Raw genomic sequence first — 26,205 nt, forward strand, 5'->3', positions numbered from 1 at the left:
CGCACAGCAGCCGGGTCCTGCACTTAGAGCGGCGCACACGGGCCGCCCGCCACCGCACAGCAGCCGGGTCCCGCACGTAGAGAGGCGCACACGGGCCGCCCGCCACCGCACCCGGGTCCCGCACGTAGAGCGGCGCACACGGGCCCCCCGCCACCGCACAGCAGCCGGGTCCCGCACGTAGAGCGGCGCACACGGTCCGCCCGCCACCGCACCCGGGTCCTGCACGTAGAGCGGCGCACACGGTCCGCCCGCCACCGCACCCGGGTCCTGCACGTAGAGCGGCGCACACCGGCCGCCCGCCACCGCAGCCGGGTCCTGCACGTAGAGCGGCGCACACGGGCCGCCCGCCACCGCACCCGGGTCCTGCACGTAGAGCGGCGCACACGGGCCGCTCGCCACCGCAGCCGGGTCCCGCACGTAGAGCGGCGCACACGGGCCGCCCGCCACCGCACCCGGGTCCCGCACGTAGAGCGGCGCACACGGGCCGCTCGCCACCGCACCGCAGCCGGGTCCCGCACGTAGAGCGGCGCACACGGGCCGCCCGCCACCGCACAGCAGCCGGGTCCCACGTAGAGCGGCGCACACGGGCCGCCCGCCACCGCACCGCAGCCGGGTCCCGCACGTAGAGCGGTGCACACGGGCCGCCCGCCACCGCAGCCGGGTCCCGCACGTAGAGCGGCGCACACGGGCCGCCCGCCACCGCACAGCAGCCGGGTCCCGCACGTAGAGCGGCGCACACGGGCCGCCCGCCACCGCACAGCAGCCGGGTCCCGCACGTAGAGCGGCGCACACGGGCCGCCCGCCACCGCACAGCAGCCGAGTCCCGCACGTAGAGCGGCGCACACGGGCTGCTCGCCACTGCACCGCAGCCGGGTCCCGCACATAGAGCGGCGCACACGGGCCGCCCGCCACCGCACAGCAGCCGGGTCCCGCACGTAGAGCGGCGCACAGGGGCCGCCCGCCACCGCACAGCAGCCGGGTCCCGCACGTAGAGCGGCGCACACAGGCCGCCCGCCACCGCAGCCGGGTCCCGCACGTAGAGCAGCGCACACCGGCCGCCCGCCACCGCAGCCGGGTCCTGCACGTAGAGCGGCGCACACGGGCCGCCCGCCACCGCACCCGAGTCCCGCACGTAGAGCGGCGCACACGGGCCGCCCGCCACCGCAGCCGGGTCCTGCACGTAGAGAGGCGCACACGGGGCCGCCCGCCACCGCACAGCAGCCGGGTCCTGCACGTAGAGCGGCGCACACGGGCCGCCCGCCACCGCACAGCAGCCGGGTCCCGCACGTAGAGCGGCGCACACGGGCCGCCCGCCACCGCACAGCAGCCGGGTCCCGCACGTAGAGCGGCGCACACGGGCCGCCCGCCACCGCACAGCAGCCGGGTCCCGCACGTAGAGCGGCGCACACGGGCCGCCCGCCACCGCACCGCAGCCGGGTCCCGCACGTAGAGCGGCGCACACGGGCCGCCCGCCACCGCAGCCGGGTCCCGCACGTAGAGCGGCGCACACGGGCCGCCCGCCACCGCACAGCAGCCGGGTCCCGCACGTAAAGCGGCGCACACGGGCCGCCCGCCACCGCACAGCAGCCGGGTCCCGCACGTAGAGCGGCGCACAAGGGCCGCCCGCCACCGGGTTCCGCACGTAGAGCGGCGCACACGGGCCGCTCGCCACCGCACCGCAGCCGGGTCCCGCACATAGAGCGGCGCACACGGGCCGCCCGCCACCGCACAGCAGCCGGGTCCCGCACGTAGAGCGGCGCACACGGGCCGCCCGCCACCGCACAGCAGCCGGGTCCCGCACGTAGAGCGGCGCACACAGGCCGCCCGCCACCGCAGCCGGGTCCCGCATGTAGAGCGGCGCACACGGCCGCCCGCCACCGCACAGCAGCCGGGTCCCGCACGTAGAGCAGCGCACACCGGCCGCCCGCCACCGCAGCCGGGTCCTGCACGTAGAGCGGCGCACACGGGCCGCCCGCCACCGCAGCCGGGTCCTGCACGTAGAGCGGCGCACACGGGCCGCCCGCCACCGCAGCCGGGTCCTGCACGTAGAGAGGCGCACACGGGGCCGCCCGCCACCGCACAGCAGCCGGGTCCCGCACGTAGAGCGGCGCACACAGGCCGCCCGCCACCGCAGCCGGGTCCTGCACGTAGAGCGGCGCACACGGGCCGCCCGCCACCGCACAGCAGCCGGGTCCCGCACGTAGAGCGGCGCACACAGGCCGCCCGCCACCGCAGCCGGATCCCGCACGTAGAGCGGCGCACACGGCCGCCCGCCACCGCACAGCAGCCGGGTCCCGCACGTAGAGCAGCGCACACCGGCCGCCCGCCACCGCAGCCGGGTCCCGCACGTAGAGCGGCGCACACGGGCCGCCCGCCACCGCACCGCAGCCGAGTCCCGCACGTAGAGCGGCGCACACGGGCCGCCCGCCACCGCAGCCGGGTCCTGCACGTAGAGAGGCGCACACGGGGCCGCCCGCCACCGCACAGCAGCCGGGTCCTGCACGTAGAGCGGCGCACACGGGCCGCCCGCCACCGCACCGCAGCCGGGTCCCGCACGTAGAGAGGCGCACACGGGCCGCCCGCCACCGCACCGCAGCCGGGTCCCGCACGTAGAGAGGCGCACACGGGGCCGCCCGCCACCGCACAGCAGCCGGGTCCTGCACGTAGAGCGGCGCACACGGGCCGCCCGCCACCGGGTCCTGCACGTAGAGAGGTGCACACGGGGCCGCCCGCCACCGCACAGCAGCCGGGTCCTGCACGTAGAGCGGCGCACACGGGCCGCCCGCCACCGCACAGCAGCCGGGTCCTGCACGTAGAGCGGCGCACACGGGCCGCCCGCCACCGCACAGCAGCCGGGTCCCGCACGTAGAGCGGCGCACACGGGCCGCCATCCACCGCACAGCAGCCGGGTCCCGCACGTAGAGCGGCGCACACGGGCCGCCCGCCACCGCACCGCAGCCGGGTCCCGCACGTAGAGCGGCGCACACGGGCCGCCCGCCACCGCAGCCGGGTCCCGCACGTAGAGCGGCGCACACGGGCCGCCCGCCACCGCACAGCAGCCGGGTCCCGCACGTAGAGCGGCGCACACGGGCCGCCCGCCACCGCACAGCAGCCGGGTCCCGCACGTAGAGCGGCGCACAAGGGCCGCCCGCCACCGGGTTCCGCACGTAGAGCGGCGCACACGGGCCGCTCGCCACCGCACCGCAGCCGGGTCCCGCACATAGAGCGGCGCACACGGGCCGCCCGCCACCGCACAGCAGCCGGGTCCCGCACGTAGAGCGGCGCACACAGGCCGCCCGCCACCGCAGCCGGGTCCCGCATGTAGAGCGGCGCACACGGCCGCCCGCCACCGCACAGCAGCCGGGTCCCGCACGTAGAGCAGCGCACACCGGCCGCCCGCCACCGCAGCCGGGTCCTGCACGTAGAGCGGCGCACACCGGCCGCCCGCCACCGCAGCCGGGTCCCGCACGTAGAGCGGCGCACACGGGCCGCCCGCCACCTCACAGCAGCCGGGTCCTGCACGTAGAGCGGCGCACACGGGCCGCCCGCCACCGCACGTAGAGCGGCGCACACGGGCCGCCCGCCACCGCACAGCAGCCGGGTCCCGCACGTAGAGCGGCGCACACGGGCCGCCCGCCACCGCACCGCAGCCGGGTCCCGCACGTAGAGCGGCGCACACAGGCCGCCCGCCACCGCAGCCGGGTCCCGCACGTAGAGCGGCGCACACGGGCCGCCCGCCACCGCACAGCAGCCGGGTCCCGCACGTAGAGCGGCGCACACGGGCCGCCCGCCACCGCACAGCAGCCGGGTCCCGCACGTAGAGCGGCGCACAAGGGCCGCCCGCCACCGCACAGCAGCCGGGTCCCGCACATAGAGCGGCGCACACGGGCCGCCCGCCACCGCACAGCAGCCGGGTTCCGCACGTAGAGCGGCGCACACGGGCCGCTCGCCACCGCACCGCACCGCAGCCGGGTCCCGCACATAGAGCGGCGCACACGGGCCGCCCGCCACCGCACAGCAGCCGGGTCCCGCACGTAGAGCAGCGCACACCGGCCGCCCGCCACCGCAGCCGGGTCCCGCACGTAAAGCGGCGCACACGGGCCGCCCGCCACCGCAGCCGGGTCCTGCACGTAGAGAGGCGCACACGGGGCCGCCCGCCACCGCACCGCAGCCGGGTCCCGCACGTAGAGAGGCGCACACGGGCCGCCCGCCACCGGGTCCTGCACGTAGAGCGGCGCACACGGGCCACCGCACCGCAGCCGGGTCCCGCACATAGAGCGGCGCACACGGGCCGCCCGCCACCGCACCGCACCGCACCGCACCGCACCGCACCGCACCGCACCGCACAGCAGCCGGGTCCCGCACGTACAGACCGCGCTCGCAGCCGTGTGTGGCCGCCACTCATGTAACATGTAGATGAGGCCCCGCCCCCGGACACGCCCCGCCGCGCGGCTCCGCAGGTCCTGGCAGCTGTGTGCTGAGCCCGTGTCGTCTTTCCGGTGTGTGACCCGTTCAGTGTCCCCGAGCCCCGGCCGTGCGACACATTCCCGGTGACCTCACTGCGCGACACGAAATCCCGGCCGCTTCTCCCTCCCTGAGCCGCTTGGCTCTGATCCCGTACAGTGTCCTGCCAGGACCGTGCGAAGCCGCCGTGTCCGAGGAGGAGGAGGCGGAGTGATCCGATATTCCGTACAGCCGCCGCGCACACCCCATCCGGGGGACACAGGGACCTCTCTGGACATGATCCGCGGGCCACAGTGAGCCGGAGCCCGGGCCTGAGCTACTCCCGGGAACGTGGGGACCGGCAGGAGGAGACAGCGGAGGCGGGGGGTGCACAAGATGGCGGACATAATGCGAATCCTGCCCGGCTGACATCAGCGGAGGACGGAAATACAGACGGTGAGTGTGAGAGGAGGCCGGGGCCTGTGGAGAGGGGCTGGGCGGGTGTACGGGCCTCACACCGAGCCCACCGGGCTGAGAACAGGGACAATAGAGACCACTTCATTGTCATGTAGGATACACGTATGTCTCATCCCGGCCTATCAGGAGTCTGGGAAAGCTGAATGTGATCAGTGTTATCTCTAGGAAACCACTGAAACCTGCAGAAATAGAAACCAGGATTTGTTATTATTTGTTGTGTGGAGTCCTCAGTGATTCCGCTCCCACTAGTGCGTGTGGGGTCTGTGGGACGTGGGGGCTGAGATCCCGAGTCTGTGACATCCTAATGTGTCGCCATATACAGCGCGTGGCCTGGACACATCGCACCTCCCGGGATAACGGCCCATGCTGCACCCACGGGCGGTAAAGGGTGGTCCGGGCTCTTATATCAATGGCCTGATCTTACAATAGGTCACCAATATCTGACCAGTGGGGGTGCAGCACCCGGCACGGCCAATCAGCTGATCTGGTGCTGGCGGCCAGGTGCACAACTGTCATCTGCCTAGTGGCCGCGGCCGTCCGGTGCACATCCGCCCCCCCCCCCCTATCGTCCGCCCACTGTACATCCGCCTCCTACTGTCCGCCCGCTGCACATCCGCCCCCCCCCCCCTATCGTCCGCCCACTGTACATCCGCCTCCTACTGTCCGCCCGCTGCACATCCGACCCCCCCCTATCGTCCGCCCACTGTACATCCGCCTCCTTCTGTCCGGCCGCTGCACATCAGCCCCCCACCTATCGTTCGTCCACCCTCTGCACATCCGCCCCCCTATCGTCCGCCTGCTGCACATCCGCCACACTATCGTCCGCTGCACATCCGCCCCACTATCGTCCGCTGCACATCCACCCCCTGCACATCCGCCCCTCCTATCATCCACCCGCTGCACATCCGCCCCCCTATCGTCCGCCCACTGTACATCCGCCCCCCCTATCGTCCGCCCGCTGCACATCCGCCCCACTATCGTCCGCCCGCTGCACATCCACCCCCTGCACATCCGCCCCTCCTATCGTCCGCCCACTGCACATCCGCCTCCTATTCTCCGTCCGCTGCACATCCGCCCCCCTATCTTCCTTCCCCTATCGTCTGGCCGCTGCACATCCGCCCCCCCATCGTCCGCCCACTGCACATCCACCCCCCCATCGTCCGCCCACTGCACCTCCACCCCACCATCGTTTGCCCGCTGCACATCCGCCCCCCTATCTTCCTTCCCCTATCGTCTGGCCGCTGCACATCCGCCCCCCCCATCGTCCGCCCGCTGCACATCCGCCCCACTATCGTCCGCCCGCTGCACATCCACCCCCTGCACATCCGCCCCTCCTATCGTCCGCCCACATCCGCCTCCTATTGTCCGTCCGCTGCACATCCGCCCCCCTATCTTCCTTCCCCTATCGTCTGGCCGCTGCACATCCGCCCCCCCATCGTCCGCCCACTGCACATCCACCCCCCCATCGTCCGCCCACTGCACATCCACCCCACCATCGTTTGCCCGCTGCACATCCACCCCCTATCTTCCTTCCCCTATCGTCTGGCCGCTGCACATCCGCCCCCCTATCTTCCTTCCCCTATCGTCTGGCCACTGCACATCCGCCCCCCCCATCGTCCGCCCACTGCACATCCACCCCACCATCGTCCGCCCGCTGCACATCCGCCCCCCCATCTTCCTTCCCCTATCGTCTGGCCGCTGCACATCCACCCCCTATCTTCCTTCCCCTATCGTCTGGCCGCTGCACATCCGCCCCCCCCCATCGTCCGCCCACTGCACATCCACCCCACCATCGTCCGCCCGCTGCACATCCGCCCCCCTATCTTCCTTCCCCTATCGTCTGGCCGCTGCACATCCACCCCCTATCTTCCTTCCCCTATCGTCTGGCCGCTGCACATCCGCCCCCCCCCATCGTCCGCCCACTGCACATCCACCCCACCATCGTCCGCCCGCTGCACATCCGCCCCCCTATCTTCCTTCCCCTATCGTCTGGCCGCTGTACATCCGCCCCCCCATTGTCCGCCCCACTGCACATCCACCCCACCATCGTCCGCCCGCTGCACATCCGCTCCCCCATCTTCCTTCCCCTATCGTCTGGCCGCTGCACATCCACCCCCTATCGTCTGGCCGCTGCACATCCGCCCCCCCCATTGTCCGCCCGCTGCACATCCACCCCACCATCGTCCGCCCACTGCACATCCCCCCCCATCGTCCGCCCGCTGCACATCCACCCCACCATCGTCCGCCCACTGCACATCCGCCCCCCCCATCGTCCGCCCACTGCACATCCGCCCCCCCCATCGTCCGCCCACTGCACATCCACCCCACCATCATCCGCCCACTGCACATCCCCCCCCATCGTCCGCCCGCTGCACATCCACCCCACCATCGTCCGCCCACTGCACATCCGCCCCCCCCATCGTCCGCCCACTGCACATCCACCCCACCATCGTCTGCCCGCTGCACATCCGCCCCCCCATCTTCCTTCCCCTATCGTCTGGCCGCTGCACATCCACCCCCTATCGTCCGCCCCCTATTGTCCAGCCGCTGCACATCCGCCCCCCCTCATTGGAATCAATCTGGTGCAGATCTGCAGTTTTTGGCCACTACATGGTTAACAGCTGTGTAGTTCTGCACTTCCCTGAGATCATGGGTGTGTTGCACCTCCACTGATCACAATCCCAAAGATAGCCCATCAGCATAAAAGTCCTGCACAATCCCTTTAATGTGGAGTTGGTCACTTTGTGGATGTAACGGCTTTCTTTCTTCTGGGAATTCTTTTTCCAAGATTTTAGAGATGTCAGTGTGAATTTTCGCCAGGAGAGGTTTTGTCAGTTCAGACCTTGATGTTGGTTGAGCGGGTCGGGCTCATAATCTCCGGTCCAAAAGGTGTTCATTGAGGTCAGGGCTCTGTATGGCCGGTGAACTTCTTCCACACCGAACTCCCCCAACCGTGCCTTCATGGGCCTTCCCCAAACTGTTCCTACAAAGGTGGAAGCCGCAGCCTAATATGTCCTCATATGCTGAAGAATTAAAGGGCATCTCACCGGGTTTTTGTCACCTAATCCAAGAACAGCATAATGTAGAGACCGAGACCCCAGTCTCAGCGATGTATCACTTACTGGGCTGCTTGTTGTGGTTTTGATAAATCACTGATTTATCAGCAGGAGATTAACACTAGAGGACTTGTAACCCTGCTGCAAGGTAGTCAAGCATGTTTCTGAGGTCTGTATAACCCGTCCCCCTACTGATGGCAGATTTCTGCCTATACACAGTGTACACAGAAAGCAGCCAGTCAGTGGTGTGTGTGGGTAATACAAAGCTCAGCATTCAGAGAACTGCTAGATCTGCAGTAGGTGGCTCAGGTGGAACCATGGTGGCTCAGTGGTTAGCACTGCAACCTTGCAGTGCTGGAGTTCAAATCCCACCAACCTACCAAGGAGACATCTGCAAGGAGTTTGTATGTTCTTTCCATGTTTTCATGGGTTTCCTCCCACACTCCAAAGACATACCGATGGGGAATATACATTGTGAGCCCCATCGGGGACGGTGATGATGTATATAAAATGCTGCGGAATATTATAGCGGTATATAAGCAAAGCATAATAAAGAGTAAGCAGTGATTGTATCACAACTGCACCAAGCAGCCCAGTAAGTGACAGATCACTGGAATCAGGTTCTCTGTGCCTACATCATGCTGATTTCAGATCACATAGCAAAAATCTGGTGACAGATTCTCAGTAAGATTTCTCTTCACTGGAATTATATGTACATGTACAGTGTAAACAGGCCTCCAACCATCCAAAAAACAAAACGCTCATTTGTAGGGTAAGATGATTTTTAACTCTTGCTTAAAAATCCTGATCTGCAGCACATCGTCTTGTGTAAACAGGGCATGTGCTGCCGAGAAACATAGAGCAATCTATTACTAATTGTTTTATGCTGTCAGTCTCCCTAAACACTCAGGGTTGTCTCACAATAAATCTTCAGGATCAGCTTTCTGCCCGGCTCTCGCTTCCTGGCGGGCAGGGGCAGTGTCTCCTGAGGACTGGCAGCAGTATGGGGGAGCCACAGGGGCGCCGAGGCTGCCGGCATCAGTGATCTGGCCAGCTTCAGAGCGGCACGAGCACGGCAGTTAGGCCGGGGTCACACTGGCGACTTAAACGGACAAGTGCAATGCGATTAAAAATCGATTTGCACTCAGACCAATGTTAAGCTATGGGCAGATCCCACAGCTGCTTTTTTTTGTCCGCCGTTTTCCTCGGTCCGAGACAGTCGCAGCATGCTGAAATTGTCACAGACTCTCGGCCGACTGTCGGCTCACTCGCACCCATATACGCCTGACCCCGGCGATGGAGAAATTAATGTCTCCGCCTCCTCCGCAGCTGTGCTCCGATCCGCTCTCCGCGAGAGAATGGGAGCACAGATGCATGACACTCGCAGCAGAGCAGAAGCCGAGGGTCATTAGCAAATCGCATCTGATGCCCTACGCTAGTATGACCCCAGCCTAAGGCATGACTTCTGCTCCTGCCATTGTTTGTTTTTAAGAGGATTTTTTCATTTTACCTTTTAAGAACTTGAGACAACTCCGTTAATGACCGTTGATCGGCTTGCAATAACCCAGGTGTCAGTGGTTTAACTTCTGTAGTTGTATAAATTCATCTTAAGGGGTTTAATCCTACAGCACTATCCTTCTTCCAGCAAACATTACAGCGGGCAGAGTGCTCTCAGGCAGGTATCGTCCTGACATTAGCCCAGACTCATCCAGGAGATGCCAAATAGACAAGTGTGATCAGTTACTGCCCAGAACACATTTCCACTAATCCAGTGGCGGTGGCTTTATACCACACCATCCATGGTGGTGGCGGCTTTGTACCACTCCATCCATGGTGGCATCAGCTTTATACCACTCCATCCATGGTGGCGGCAGCTTTATACCCCTCCATCCATGGTGGCGGCGGCTTTACACCACACCATCCATGGTGATGGCGGCTGTACACCGCTCCATCCATAGTGGTGGCGGCTGTACACCACTCCATCCATGATGGCGGCGGCTGTACACCGCTCCATCCATGGCGGCGGCTGTACACTGCTCCATCCATGGTGACGGTGGCTGTACACTGCTCCATCCATGGTGACGGTGGCTGTACACCGCTCCATCCATGGTGACTGTGGCTGTACATCGCTCCACCCATGGTGACTGTGGCTGTACACCGCTCCATCCATGGTGACGGCGGCTGTACACTGCTCCATCCATGGTGACGGTGGCTGTACACTGCTCCATCCATGGTGACGGCGGCTGTACACTGCTCCATCCATGGTGACGGCGGCTGTACACTGCTCCATCCATGGTGACGGTGGCTGTACACTGCTCCATCCATGGTGACGGTGGCTGTACACTGCTCCATCCATGGTGACGGTGGCTGTACACTGCTCCATCCATGGTGGTGGCGGCTGTACACTGCTCCATCCATGGTGGTGGCGGCTGTACACCGCTCCATCCATGGTGACGGTGGCTGTACACTGCTCCATCCATGGTGACTGTGGCTGTACACTGCTCCATCCATGGTGACGGTGGCTGTACACTGCTCCATCCATGGTGACGGTGGCTGTACACTGCTCCATCCATGGTGACAGCGGCTGTACACCGCTCCATCTATGGTGACGGCGGCTGTACACTGCTCCATCCATGGTGACGGCGGCTGTACACTGCTCCATCCAAGGCACTTAGCATTGTTCTTGCTGGTGTAAAGGTCCCATATACTTTAGTCTAATGTGTACAAGGACCTCTCAACGCTCCCATGACAGATGATGTCGGGGAGGAGAAGGATCCGACATATTGGATTTCCAATGGCCAACCTTTTTGTTCTCTGGGAGATACGCAGTATGCAGAGGAGTCTGGCCGCGGCTCTCTCATAGAGAACACAGGAGCACTCGCCTGAATCATTATCAGCCGACAGTATATAATGTATATGGTGGTTTAAAGGGATTGTGTCACGTTTAGAAGTCACCTTTTTAATTCCTGGGGATCAGACCACTGGAACGCCTACCAATCCTGAGAATGGGTGTCTGAAGAGCCCCGTAGGAATGGAGCAGAGGCTGAGCATGCGGCCCTCCACTCATTGTCAGTGGGAGCGCGGAGATACCAGTGCACTCGGCTTCTCTCCAGCACTCCAGTGAAGGTCGGGTTCAGGAGACCATATGCAAAATTGTCCCTTTTTCATCCCTCAGCCATCCGTGTGTCCATTTTTAACATCATTTTTTTTCCAAGAACAATTTTAATAATAAAAGTCAGATCCTGTTTTCTAGCTTTAAACATATTAGTAGATCTGTAAAAAATGCCTGACGTGTGGACGGTAACCCATTGATTCAAGCTGCAGATCAAATGAGTGTAAGGTGTGATTTCGCCCATGCAGACCATCAGGCCGTGTGTAGTGACGTTCCTGTGACCGATCACACTGACTAGTCCTTGTGCGGTCCGTGTGTGCTCAGTTTTGCACATGGACTAATAATCTGTTTATATTAATGGGCGGAGGGGCGCATGCTCGGCCTCCTCTCCATTCAGACAGGACATTTCAGAGTACCAGTCGCAGTATCTGGGAGAGGGTGGTCTTGGTGGTCGGACCTCCAGAATGCCAGAATTCATCTTCATCCATTGGATGAGGTATAACTTCCAACTGTGGCACAATCTCTTTAGACTTGCACTCAGCTGCTCGGCCATGGAGTCCCGTGCCCCATGCCATGAATTATCTGGTCGGTGTCATGGAAATTGAGGAGTCGGAGGTTTGGCTTACCGACTCCACAGCTCTGGTTAATGCAACAGCTGTCTGGTCTCCCCGCTCTGTAGCATTTTTTGGTTTTCACATTGTGGCTGAGCTATGGAGGGTCCTAAACGCTTCCAGCAATCAATAGCATCACCCACAGCTGATTAAGGGACTGTGCACACATTGCAGATTGTCGCATTTTTTTCTGTGCAGTTTTGTCACAAAACTTGGAGGATTGTCTGATGCAGCTAAGTGGGAGAGAATCCTTAAGTCTCATACACACGTTGCTTATTATTTCCTTCCAGATTTAAATCTGGAAGATGTCAATTGTTTTTAGCGGCTTTGCAGCAGATTTCTCCCTGAACTAATGAGTGGGGAAAACTCACCTATTTAACCCTGCATTTTTCCTGCTAAAAGATGGAGAAATCTCGGGACCAAATCCCAAAAACGTGTGTACATACCCTTAGGGTGGGCTCAGGGTGGAGCAGCCCCCAGCCTGCATCTTAGTTTTAATAATATTTTCTGCTAAGTTTCTAGTGCTGGCACATTTCGTATAATATGCAGTGACCCAACGCGAGACCTACGCTGTGACACCAGCCATAATGGGCGGCTATGCTCTCACCGCTGTCCAGTAACCAGTGACCCGATTCCAGGTGACCTCTTTGGTTCTGCCTGAATTCAGCCTGATATGATTGTCTGCAAGGCTTGTTGGGACTTGTAGTTTGTCCACAGGTTGCACATTTCTGGTTCAGTAACAGGATGCCCCCCAATGCATGCTTTTGGTTAGCACTGTCGTAGGTAGAGCAACTAAGTCTAAGCCACTGATTGACATTTTTGCAGATGCCTGTTGGACCGGTAATCGGACATGTTGGGTCGGTAATCGGACATGTTGCGTTCCTGCAGAGGTCGGGGAACAGTCTGCCCCCATATACATTAGATTGTCAGCAGGTATATAATTTGTGTGGCTCCCTTAAACATGGTGATATAAACAGTGGATACAAGAAACCTAAACACCCCTGTTAAAATGGCAGGTTTTTGTCACGTAATAAAAAAACACACAGAAGAATAATTTCAGAATTTTCTCTGCCTTTAATGTCACCTGTAATCTTCCTTGCTATAGATCTCTAAATCTGTCGGCTTTCAAAAGCATCCCCTGGGTACATAGCCCTCTTCAAGTAAACCCACAGATAGTCATGTGGGTTCAGCTCTGGATTTTGGCTGGTCCATTACAAAACTTTAACCACCTTCTCATAAAGCCATTCCTTTCCTGATTTGGAGGTATGATTAGGGTCTTGCTGAGAGGTGAAATTCATCTTCCGTTTTGTTTTGTTTCGGAATTGTTCAGTTTTCACTCAACCTTGAGTAAACCCCTCAGATTCAGCTCCAGTTGCTAAAAACAAAACGGCCCCAAAGCATAATGCTGCCTCTGCCATGCTTCACTGTGGGTATGGTGTTCTTTTTGTAATGTACAGTGTGAATTTTTGCGCCAAACATACCTTTTGGAATTATGTCCAAAAATGTCAACCCTGGTCTTTTCAGACCATAACACGTTTTCCTACATTATGTTGGTAGACTTGTAGGTTTTGCCAAAATATAGCTGAGCTGGAATGTTTTTTCTTTGTAATAATAGGCTTCCGTCTTGCCACCCTACTGCACAGGCCAGACATATCAAGAATATGGGAGATTGTTGTAACATGAAGTACACAACCAGTGCTTGCCACAAAATCATGCAGCTTCTTTAATATTGCTGTAGGCCTCTTGGCAGCCTCCCGAACCAATTTTCTTGTCCTTTCATCAATATTTGAGGGATGTCCAGTTCTAGGTAATGCAGAAAAGGAATAAACCAGGAAGGAACAAAAAGCACAATAGGGTCTTATCTAGATAGTGAATATTCTCCACAACACTGTCTATCATGCTCGCCTGATAGGGTTATGTGCACACAACCACTGAAAAAGGCTTAGGCTGCAGACCCACAAAGAAGGAGTCAAAGGTGCTGCAATGGTATGGGTTCACCTGTGCTGCCGTCAGTAGATGATAAGAAGACAGGAATTCAAAGATCAATTGCTGTGGTTTATTGGTCAACACGTTTCGAAGTTTCAAACTTCTCCATCAGGGTAAAAGACCTTGGTTTTGTCCTGATTAAGAAGTTTCAAACTTCGAAACGTGTTGATCAGTAAATCGCAGCAATTGATCTTTGGATTCCTGTCGTCTTATCATCTATTGACGGCAGCGCAGGTGAACCCATAACATTGCAGCACCTTCAGTTCTAGCTAATGTCACCGTTGTGCCACATTTAAGCAACGACTTGACGATTATCATTAGTGTTTCATGGTATATCTAATGTCTTAGAAATTATTTTGCATCCTTCTCCTGACTGGATAGCATTCACCAATTAGGTCCCTTTGCTGTGTTGTAAGCTGTTGACTGAACATGGCTTTATAAAATATAAGGAAAATCCTACTAGATCAGCTAAAATTTTTACGGGGTTAATCAGAATCCCTGTAAATGATGGCAGTTGTGTACTGACTACTATTTAGCAACAGTTTAAATGTGATTGGCTAATTCTAAACACAACCACATCCCCATTTATGCAACCACTAGATGGTGGCCCGATTCTAACATATCAGGTATTCTAAAATATGTAGGTAGTATATAGCACAGGCTATGTACCATATTGCACAGTGACGTAGTATATAACACAACCGACGTAGTATATAACACAGCGTACGTAGTTTTTAGCAGAGCTATGTAGTATATTGCACAGGTATGTAGTATATTGGTCAGCCACGTAGTATATAGCAGTGCCATGTAGTATATTGCACAGCCAGGTAGTATATTGGACAGTCACATTGTATATTGCCCAGCTACATACTATATAGCACAGAGATGTAGTGTATAACAGAGCCCACGCAGTATGTAACACAGCCCACGTGGTATATGCAATGTGGGCATACGCAGCATCAATAGTGAAAAGTTGGTCACACGGGGTTAATAGCTGCATTAACGGACCGCGGGCATTAACCCTGTGTGAGCGCTCAGCGCTGACTGCAGGGCAGTAAAGCAGCGGCCATTTCGCTGCCAGACTATGGCCGTCGCTGATTGGTCGTGGGCGTTTTGCCGCGACCAATCAGCAACTTGGATTTCCATGACAGACAGAGGCCGCGACCAATGAATATCCGCGACAGACAGAAGGACAGACGGAAGTGACCCTTAGACAATTATATAGTAGATATTTTAGTTTTGATATTTTTCTTTTCCTTTTAAAATATTTTCAGTTTGTTAATGGATTTATGCAGATTATGGTGACAGTAAAGGGAACCTGTCAGTTCTGGTAACACTAATAACCTGCAGAGTAAAAGCGTTCTGAAGGTGACCGTCCGCTGTACTGTAAGCACAGCACCTGGGAGAAAATAAATGTTAATCCGGTGTAAATTCTGTCATTTCTGACATACTCTCTAATGGAAACCAAATGCCCCCAATTATAGCGTATGGAGCGCCATTTGTATCCGTCAGTGCAGTTGCGTTTTCTGCAGGAGTTTGATCCTAGGCCATGTTTGCACACAGCCTTTTTCTTTTTTTTTTTTTGCTGCATTTTTTTATACTGCCAAAACCTGCTTTCTTGGCAATAAAAAAAAAACATGTTTTTGTCACTTTTTTTCAGCGTTTTTGTGGATGTTGTGGCATTGCGCCGACTGTTTGTGCTGGGGAACACTCGCTTGGCAGCAGATTAACGTAGTCAGGCACGGTTTTCACACAAAACAGTCCATACAGTTTATTTAAACGTCATAAACCACACCGTAAGCCAGGTTACACATCACCGGCTTACACATAGTCTATTACTTCATCACGTATGGCTTTACAAAGTATTCACTAGTCAAGCCTGACTCTCTCCAGTCACCGGGTGACCGCGCAGTTCAGTAACTGTTCTTTGTCAGTGCACATAGTTCTTTCCCCATACCCTGGGTTACCTTTCAGGAGCTCCGCTCCTCACGCTGACTCCTTGTCAGTCCTGGCTTCGCCAACACCGAAGCCGTCCCAGGCTTTGTAGGTACATGGCCTCTCCGTGCGCTCTTCAGGACATCCGTCCCCAGCTGGGACCGTTCAACGCACAGGCCACACAGTGCCAAAGCCCCACCAGGTGCACTTCAGGGAGATAGCACTCCCAACACATAGGCTTTTCCGGGACCTTGCATACGGACCATACAGATCCAAACACTCGCCACCATGTGACCAAACCCTGGTCACATTATGTAGCTGTAACCACCCCCATAGGTAGGAGGTGTATGTGTGTTTAGCCAATTCCCACCCCGCTCTTTGACTAACCCTATAAGCCCCCCTTATAAGTAAGCACAACAAACACATAGCGGCCATTTACAATACACTGTGTTCCAAATTATTGTGCAAATTGGATTTAAGTGTCATAAAGATTTAATTTTTTTGTTTTTCAAATAAACTCATGGATGGGATTGTGTCTCAGGGCTCAATGTATCACTGAAATCAATCTTAAACACGTGATAATTAGCTTTCCAGGTGATTGTAATTATAGGAAAACTACTTAAAAATGATGTTCCACATTATTAAGCAGGCCACAGGTTTCAAGCAATATGGGAAATAAAAAGGATCTCTCTGCTGCTGAAAAGTGTCAAAGAGTGCAATGCCTTGGACAAAGTATGAAAACATTACATATTTTACAAAAACGTAAGAGTGATCATCATACTGTGAAGAGATTTGTGACTGAAACAGAGCACAGATGGAGTTCATGCAGATAAAGGCATAATGAGGAAGGTTTGTGCCAGACAAATTCATTGGATTAAGAGAGCAGCTGCCAAAATACCATTACAAAGCAGCAAACAGTTTTTTAAGCTGCTGGTGCGTCTGGAGTCCCTCAAACCTCAAGGTGTATGATCCTTCAAAGGCTTGCTATGGTGCATAAACCTACTATTCAGCCACCCCTAAACAGTGTTCACAAGCAGAAACGGTTGCAGTGGGCCCAGACATACATGAAGACTAATTTTCAAACAGTCTTGCTTACTGATGAGTGTCATGAAACCCTGGATGGTCCAGATGGATGGAGTAGGGGATGGTTGGTGGATGGCCACCATGTCCCAACAAGGCTGCGACATCAGCAAGGAGGTGGAGGAGTCATGTTTTGGGCCTGAATCACGGGGAAACAGCTGGTAGGGCGCTTTAAGGTTCCTGAAGGTGTGAAAATGACCTCTGCAAAGTATATAGAGTTTCTGACTGACAACTTTCTTCCATGGTCTAAAAAGCAGAAATGTGCCTTCAGGAGCAAAATGATCTTCATGCTGACAATGCACCATCTCATGCTGCAAAGAATACCTCTGAGTCATTGGCTGCTATGGGCATAAAAGGAGATAAACTCATGGTGTGGCCGCCATCTTCCCCTGACCTCAACCGTACAGAGAACCTTTGGAGTATCATCCAGCAAAAGATCGATGAGGGTGGGAGGCAGTTCACATCAAAACAGCAGCTCTGGGAGGCTGTTCTGACTTCATGCAAAGAAATACAAGCAGAAACTCTCCAAAAACTCACAAGTTCAATGGATGCAAGAATTGTGAAGGTGATATCAAAGAAGGGGTCCTATGGTAACATGTAACTTGGCCTGTTAGGATGTTTTGGAGTTAAATAGCTGTTTTGTTCAGTGAATGTGACCTCCTAATGCTGCAAATTCCACAAATGAGCATTTTCAGTTCTTTAAAACATATCAAATGTTTAGAAATTCTACTGTGCCTAATAATTTGGAACAGTGCATTTTGAGTTTTTATTCATTTTGGAGATTATACTGTTATCACTGGGAGGTTTCTTCAGTAAAATTCGATGTATAATCTAACGGGTGATGATGTTTATTAGACTGATTGTCATTTGCACCGACCATTTAGGAAAATCGAAGAAAAATATCATTTGCATAATAATTTGGAACACAGTATAATGCCAGTCCCTAATTCACCATGATAATTATGCCTCCAAGCGCATCCTGAAGCGCGCACACAGCGCCCCCTGGCCGTAACATAGGTTACTGCATCACAGCGTGGAATACATGTGTGCTTTGTCTATAGTACATGTTTATTACTTTTTTGGTGATTAAACCTAACTGTATCAAAAACAATGCAAAAACATTTGTTGCATTTTTTTGCAGCACCTTTTGGCCATGTTCACACAGTGCGTTTTTTACTGCGGAACCGCAGCGGTATTGCCGCTGCGGTTCCGCAGCTGTTTTCCATGCAGGGTACATAACAATGTAACCCTATGGAAAACAGTCACTGCTGTGCACATGATCCGGAATTTAGTGTAAAAAGCCGCGCTGAATAGCCGCGGTAAAAAAGAAGGAGCATGTCAATTCTTTTTCCTGAACCGCAGCGGTTCTGCACCCATAGACCTCCATTGTGAGGTCAAAATCGCAGTAAAACCCGCAGATCAAAAATATATCTGCGGGTTTTACTGCGATTTGATGTGCAGAACCGCTGCAGCAGGAAGTGCGGGGGAGTGGGCGGAAGTGCGTGGGCGGAGTGTGGCTGCCCCCGTGCTCCGATCCCGCCCCCCCGTGCTCCGATGCCCCCTCCCCGTGCTCCGATGCCCCCCCCCAGTGCTCCGATGCCCCCCCCGTGCCCTAATCTCCCCCCCTTATACTTACCCGGCGTCCCGGTGTCCGTCCGGCCGTCTTCTCCCTGGGCGCCGCCATCTTGCAAAATGGCGGGCGCATGCGCAGTGCGCCCGCCGAATCTGCCGGCCGGCAGATTCGCTCCAAAGTGCATTTTGATCACTGAGATATAACCTATCTCAGTGATCAAAATAAAAAAATAGTAAATGACACCCCCCCCAATTTGTCACCCCCATTGGTAGGGACAATAAAAAAATTAAGAATTTTTTTTTTTTTTTTCACTAAGGTTAGGGGTAGGGTTAGGGGTAGGGTTAGGGTTAGGGGTAGGGTTAGGGGTAGGGTTAGGGGTAGGGGTAGGGTTAGGGGTAGGGTTAGGGGTAGGGGTAGGTGTAGGGGTAGGGTTAGGGTTAGGGGTAGGGTTAGGGTATTTTCAGCCATTTTAGCCCTAAAAAGCTTCCTAGGAAACACACAGTAAAAAAAGGATAAAAAAACGCATCAAAAAACGCATCAAAAACGCATCAAAAAAGGACAAAAAAAGGACCTGCGTTTTCTGCCAAGAGCTGCAGTTTTTTAAAAAAACTGTCCTGAAAAAAAAAGGATGGAAATCCTGAACGTGTGAACATACCCTTTCACTTTCTCGTTGCTTTCTATAGGTGAGAAAACGCTGCAGAAATGCTGAAAGAAAAGACATGCTGCAGATTTCAAATTCAGTCACGGAATAAAAAGTGTCCATCAGATTTCTGATATCTCATAGCTTTATGTAGCTATGTATGCAGCAAAAAAAACCTCTGTGTGAACATGGCCTTAGGAACAGAGAAACAGAGCGGCGAGTGCTAGTGTGAACCCGGCCTGAGTGGCTGATAAACTCTCTGTAACAGATTAGTGACATTATCTTAATGCGGACGTCTGGACAAATGCTACAACGTCATAGGTGTCTGAAAAACTTTTCGGGGCAAAACTGCAGGATCTTATAGGCATCCTATGATAGAGCGGACTAGTGACAGTCTCTTTGTTACTTGAAGGTTCACAAGCTCATGTTGTAAGGTGGCCATTAGGCTGCATTCACACATCCACTGTACACGTCTGTCTGATGTCTGTTTTTGTGCGTGGACCCATATAAATGGACAGCGCATGGGCCCATAGATGAACCAATATAATCGATAGGTCATGCAACATAGGTGGACCCATGTAAATGGACAAATAGATGGGCAGCGCATGGACCCATAGGTGAACCCATGTAAATGGACAGCGCATGGACCCATAGGTGGACACACATAGATGGACACCTCATTATTATTATTATTTTTTTTAGCGCCATTTATTCCATGGCGCTTTACATGTGAGGAGGGGTATACATAATAAAAACAAGTACAATAATCTTAAACAATACAAGTCACGACTGGTACAGGAGGAGAGAGGACCCTGCCCGCGAGGGCTCACAATCTACAAGGGATGGGTGAGAATACAGAGGGTGAGGGTAGAGCTGGTCGTGCAGTGGTTTGGTCGATCTGTGGTTACTGCAGTCGGAAGAGGTGGGTCTTCAGGTTCTTTTTGAAGGTTTCGATGGTAGGCGAGAGTCTGATATGTTGTGGTAGAAAATTCCAGAGAAGGGGGGATGCGCGAGAGAAATCTTTTATGCGATTGTGGGAAGAGGAGATAAGAGGGGAGTAGAGAAGGAGATCTCGTGAGGATCGGAGGTTGCGTGCAGGAAAGTACCGGGAGACGAAGTCACAGATGTATGGAGGAGACAGGTTGTGGATGGCTTTGTATGTCATGGTTAGGGTTTTGTACTGGAGTCTCTGGGCAATGGGGAGCCAGTGAAGGGATTGACAGAGGGGAGAGGCCGGGGAATATCGGGGAGACAGGTGGATTAGTCGGGCAACAGAGTTTAGAATAGATTGCAGGGGTGCGAGAGTGTTTGAGGGGAGGCCACAGAGTAGGAGGTTGCAGCAGTCAAGGCGAGAGATGATGAGGGCATGTACTAGGGTTTTTGCAGATTCTTGGTTGAGGAATGTACGGATCCGTGAAATATTTTTGAGTTGAAGTCGGCAGGAAGTGGAAAGGGCTTGGATATGTGGTTTGAAGGAGAGATCAGTGTGAAGGATTACCCCGAGGCAGCGAGCTTGTGGGACTGGGGAGAGTGGGCAGCCGTTTACTCATGAACTCTAGGGGGACCCATATAAATGGACGTATAGATGGACAGCTCATGGACCCATAGGTGACCCTATATAATGACAGGTCATTGACCATAGGTGGACCCATGTAAATGGACAGTGCATGGACCCATAGCTGGAGCCATATAATGGACAGCTCATGGACCCATATAAAGGAGAGCTCATGGACCCATATGATGGGCAGCTCATGGACCCATATGATGGGCAGCTCATGGCCTCATCTGATGGGCAACTCATAGCCCCATCTGATGGGCAGCTCATGGCCCCATCTGATGGGCAGCTCATGGCCCCATCTGATGGGCAGCTCATGGCCTCATCTGATGGGCAACTCATAGCCCCATCTGATGGGCAGCTCATGGCCCCATCTGATGGGCAGCTCATGGCCTCATCTGATGGGCAACTCATAGCCCCATCTGATGGGCAGCTCATGGCCCCATCTGATGGGCAGCTCATGGCCCCATCTGATGGGCAGCTCATGGCCCCATCTGATGGGCAGCTCATGGCCCCATCTGATGGGCAGCTCATGGCCCCATCTGATGGGCAGCTCATGGCCCCATGCGGTGGACAGCTCATGGAGCCATAGTTTCATTGATGCATACACGCATTCATATTAAGAATGAATCCGTGAGGCTCAGCATGTCCTATTCTCAGATCTTCATACTATATTGTTTCTGTAATGCTGTTGTTTCCTAGACTAATATACCTGACTGCAGCAACACCGGCCGCAGTTTGCACAACATTGTCTGACAGGTTTCCATTAAAGTCTGCAGGGATTTGTTATAAATGGATGATAATCTGAAAACCTCCCTTTTATTTTAATGTTTCATCTGTTTTTAACTAGTCAGTGGATGGAAAAAAGTTCAGACTGATCACCGTGGTTCAAAAATGATGACACATGGAAGAGAAACATTCTGTTTTTCATGGATGCAAAATTGGAAACTGATTTGTGATTATAGCCAATGGTCACAGTCACATCTGTGTCAGTTCTTATGTAAAATTGAATGTTATTCGTCTCGCTTCATTGTTCCATATACTGTATATTGTTTTCTTATCTGTCATTAAAAACTGAAGGCATTGAACTGTCTGAATCCGTAAAATTGGACGGAACAGTAGGTGTTTTGCTTTTATTTTAATAAATAGCCAGAGATGAATGGCCACGTCTGATCCTGAAAACCAATGGGCATGCTGGGAGTCTCTGAGTTGGGGCCCACAAGCTTTACATGTCTGATGCTTTTCCTCTGTCATTTAGAAGACATGGACCCTCCTCTGAGCTGAGCGTTCATGGATGGTGATGCACCATGCTTTCCATAGACCTTTGTCTGTCCGTACTCCAGATTAACAGGCCATTATATGGTGTCATTAGTTCCTCAGCACTTTACACACATTATCATCACTGTCCCCATTGGGGCTCACCATCTAGATTCCCTATCAGGATGTCTTTGGAGTGTGGGAGGAAACTCACACAAACACGGGGAGAACATGCAGATTCCTTGCAGATGATGACCTTGGTGGGATTTGAACCCAAGACCCCAGCAGTCGGCTGAACAGTTCAGTGCAACTTTCCACCTTCTAATTTTGCATCTATCTCCTCTAACACCTGTAAAATCAGAGCTGTCAGTCAAAGAAGAGGACTTGCCAAACAAATGCGTGGGAAGATGCACTGAACTCGTAACCCTCGTCAGGAGTGCTTCGAGCTCCTGCGCTTGGTTTGAACAGTCATTGTGTGTTGACAGACTGCATTTGAAGTGTATTAATCACCTTATGCTCTAATACATATTTTTACTACCCTTTGTGTTAAAATATTTAGATTTTTTTGGCACAAAACATTTTTACACTCTAATATTCCATTATAATGAATTATCAACGGTCTTCAGCTCTGTCTCGAGCCTTGGCGACTTGATATGTGTTTGTATGTATATGTATATATCTACAATAGAAATAACCCAAAGAACACAGTACTCCCTAGTCTTTACCCCCCAGATGTAGCACTGATGCTCCTTTTATGCTCTGTGTCTCTAATGCATTTAAACAATTAGTTGCTACCCATCCACTTACTGGTGGTTGTAACTGTAGGCCATCAGTATTCTGTGCCCGGAAGATCCCTTTAATAGCCTTTAAGTGTCCATTTTTGGCTGACAAACAAATTGGAAGGGATTAATCAGGGCATCGTGATCATCGGCTCGGTGACCAGCCGCTCGGTGACCGGCCGCTGAGTGACCAGCCGCGTGTTCCTGTGCATGGGGGAGTCAGGGGAGAGCCGTCGGCTGAATGATGGTTCGGGTGACAATTATACAATGTGTATGGCCGGCTTTAGGGTCTTTGATCTGTTTCCAACATCGTAGTGTGGGCCGGCTCCTTCTACGTCCATTCGTATTATGGCCATAGACAGGTCTGAGGTTTGTGAGAAGGGGACGTTCGCAAATCTCCACCTTCAGAATAATTTGTTATACATTTCTCCCAGGGTTTGTCACAATAGGAGGCAGGATAGGATGGAAAGGAAGCGAGAATATAATCTAAGCCTCTGGTTACCATGACCCATGGCTGGATCTGTCACATGATGGATCACAACAGTTTCTGGTGAACCTCAGTGAAGTGTCATGGAGGAATTAACATTTATTACTATGTTCCTCCTCCCTTTACAGAAATGGAGACGTGCAGTGTACGGACCTCTGTGTGTAGATGACTTGGAGTCTAGTTGCTGCTTTTGGAGGACAGATGTCTGAGCTGAGAACCGGGTTAGTTATTGGCACGGTTACTGGAGGAAGGTCCGCGCCATACTGTGCCAACATGTCCCTCTGCCCCACCTCTGTGCACCTTTATTGTTTTGCTCATGTTGGTTTGCAGTAGATCCAGGTTTCCAGTTTTTTCCATCATGGTTTTAGATCATTATCTGGCCCATGTTATTGGACCTTTAGGCCTCATTCAGACAAGTGTATTTCCGGTTCACATGCAGCACAGATAGCAGACGACCAATGTAAGCGAGTCGGTCTGTTCAGATGGGTGTCTGTGGGGGAAAATGCAACGTGCACTTCAGTTTTTATCATGACCTCTGCAAAGATTGCATGGAGAACTCTAAGGGTATGTGCACACGATGCAGATTTAGTGCAGAACTGCAACAGATTTTTCTGCAGCAGAAACGCTGCAGAACTGCACTGTGATCACAGTACAATGTAAATCAATGTGAAAAAAAAAAAGCTGTGCACATGGTGCAGAAAAATCTGCGCAGAAACGCTGCAGATTTCAAAGAAGTGCCTGTCACTTCTTTTGTGCAGTTCTGCAGCGTTTCTGCACCCCTCCATAATAGAAATCTGCAGGTGCGTTTTTTATGCGTTTTTTGTGCAGATTTGTGCTAAAAAAACGCATAAAAAACGCATCAAAAACGCACCTGCAGATTCTGCCAGGAGATGCAGATTTAGTGCAGAACTGCAGCAGATTTTTCTGCACCAAATCTGCATCGTGTGCACACAGCCTAATAGGCCCTTTATATTTCCCACTCATGGATGTGAAAAAATGGGCACAAAAAACATAATCTGAATGTTGTTTTTTATTATATATACCATATATACTCGAGTATGAGCCGACCCGAGTATAAGCCGACCCCCCTAATTTTGCAACAAAAAACTGGGAAAACTTATTGACTCGAGTATAAGCCTAGGGTGGAAAATGCAGCAGCTACTGATAAATGTCAAAAATAAAAATAGATATCAATAAAAGTAAAATTAATTGAGACATCAGTAGGTTAAGTGTTTTTGAATATCCATATTGAATCAGGAGCCCCATATAATGCTCCATACTGTTCATTATGGCCCCATAAGATGCTCCATACAAAATAGGCCCCATATAATGCTCCATGCAGTTCTTTATGGCCCAATAAGATGCCCCATATAATGCTCCATTCAATTCTTTATGGCCCCATAGATGCCCCATATAATGCGCCATGCAGTTCTTTATGGCCCCATAGATGCCCCATCTAATGCTCCATGCAGTTATGGCCCCATAGATGCCGCATATAATGCTCCATATAATGCTTCATGCAGTTATGGCCCCATAGATGCCCCATATAATGCTCCATATAATGCTCCATGCAGTTCTCTATGGCCCCATAGACTCTCCATATAGCATTGTGCCACATGTAATGCTGCTGCACTAAAAAAAAAAAAAAAAGCCATGCTCACCTCTTGTTGCTGCCCGCTGCTCCTCAGCGTCCCGTCTCTCTGCACTGACTGTTCAGGCAGAGGGCGGCGCTCACACTAATACGTCATCACGCCCTCTGACCTGAACAGTCAGTGCAGAGGACGCGGAAGATGAGGCGGCGGTGGAACACGGAAAGGTGAATATGCAATACTCACCTGCTCCCAGCGCTCCTAGCGCGGTCCCCGCATGTTCCACGTATGTTCCACGTCTCCGGGAGCGGCAGCTTCTTCCTGTAGTGAGCGGTCACGTGGCACCGCTCATTACAGTAATGAATATGCAGCTCCACCCCCTATGGGAGTGGAGTCCATATTCATAACTTTAATGAGCGGTACCAGTGACCGCTGAACAGGGGAAGAAGCTGCCGGAGACCATGGGACATGCGGGGACCGTGCTGGGAGCAGGTGAGTATACAGGCGTTGCTCCCCCTCACTCGCCGACCCCCGCCTTCCATGACTCAGGTATAAGCCGAGAGGGGCACTTTCAGACCATTGTTTTGGGCTGAAAATCTCAGCTTATACTCGAGTATATGCGGGGTATATATATATATATATATATCTCTTCTATATATATAATCATCTAAGGGGCACTTCCGTCTGTCTGTCTGTCACGGAAATCCCGCGTCGCTGATTGGTCGCAGCCAATCAGCGACGGGCACAGTCCGGCCGCGAATTCGCCCCTTCCTACTCTGTCAGTGCCCCCTCAATACTCCCCTCCAGTCAGCGCTCACACAGGATTAATGGCTGCGTTACACCGCATTATGCCGCGGTGTGACGCACTCCGTTAATGCTGCTATTAACCCTGTGTGACCAACTTTTTTACTATTGATGCTGCCTATGCAGCATCAATAGTTAAAAGATCTAATGTTAAAAAAAAAAAAAAAAAAAAAAAAATCATTATATACTCACCGTCCGGCGCCTTTCCCGCTCCTCCCGATGCTCCGGGCCTTGCATTGCGGTCTCGTGAGATGATGACGTAGTGGTCTCGCAAGACCGCTAAGTCATCTGGCTAATTTCGTAATGCATCGCTGGGAACGGAAGCTGGCGGCCGCATCACGTGCATAGGGACAGCTTTGCTTGACGCCTGAGGGTGAGTATATAACTATTTTTTATTTTTATTCTTTTTTTTTAACAGGGATATGGTGCCCACAGTGCTATATAGTACTTGGGCTGTGTTATATACTGTGAGTCTGCTATATACTACGTGGGCAGTGTTATATACTTCGTGGGCAGTGTTATATACTACGTGCGCAGTGTTATATACTACGTGCGCAGTGTTATATACTACGTGCGCAGTGTTATATACTACGTGCGCAGTGTTATATGCTACGTGCGCAGTGTTATATGCTACGTGCGCAGTGTTATATACTACGTGCGCAGTGTTATATACTACGTGCGCAGTGTTATATACTACGTGCGCTGTGTTATATACTACGTGGGCTGTATTATATACTACATGGCTGTGCTATATATTACGTGGCTGTCTGTGTTATGTGGCCTCTGCTATATGCTATGTGGCTGCTATATTTATACATACA

General features: G+C 53.8%; 1 protein-coding gene across 7 annotated transcripts in view; it reads left to right on the top strand.

The window, feature by feature from the left end:
* Positions 1-4,436: 4,436 nt before the first annotated feature.
* The window catches only part of NCOR1 (nuclear receptor corepressor 1), a 197,346-nt gene continuing 175,577 nt past the window's right edge, over positions 4,437-26,205 (top strand). For all 7 annotated transcript variants that reach the window (XM_069761106.1, XM_069761111.1, XM_069761107.1 and 4 more), the window contains exon 1: positions 4,437-4,899. The gene's annotated coding sequence lies outside the window, so the exon portion shown is untranslated. The remainder of the gene's footprint in view (positions 4,900-26,205) is intronic.

This window comes from Ranitomeya imitator, chromosome 3 (genome assembly GCF_032444005.1).
Source record: "Ranitomeya imitator isolate aRanImi1 chromosome 3, aRanImi1.pri, whole genome shotgun sequence".
Classification (NCBI taxonomy): Eukaryota; Metazoa; Chordata; class Amphibia; order Anura; family Dendrobatidae; genus Ranitomeya; species Ranitomeya imitator.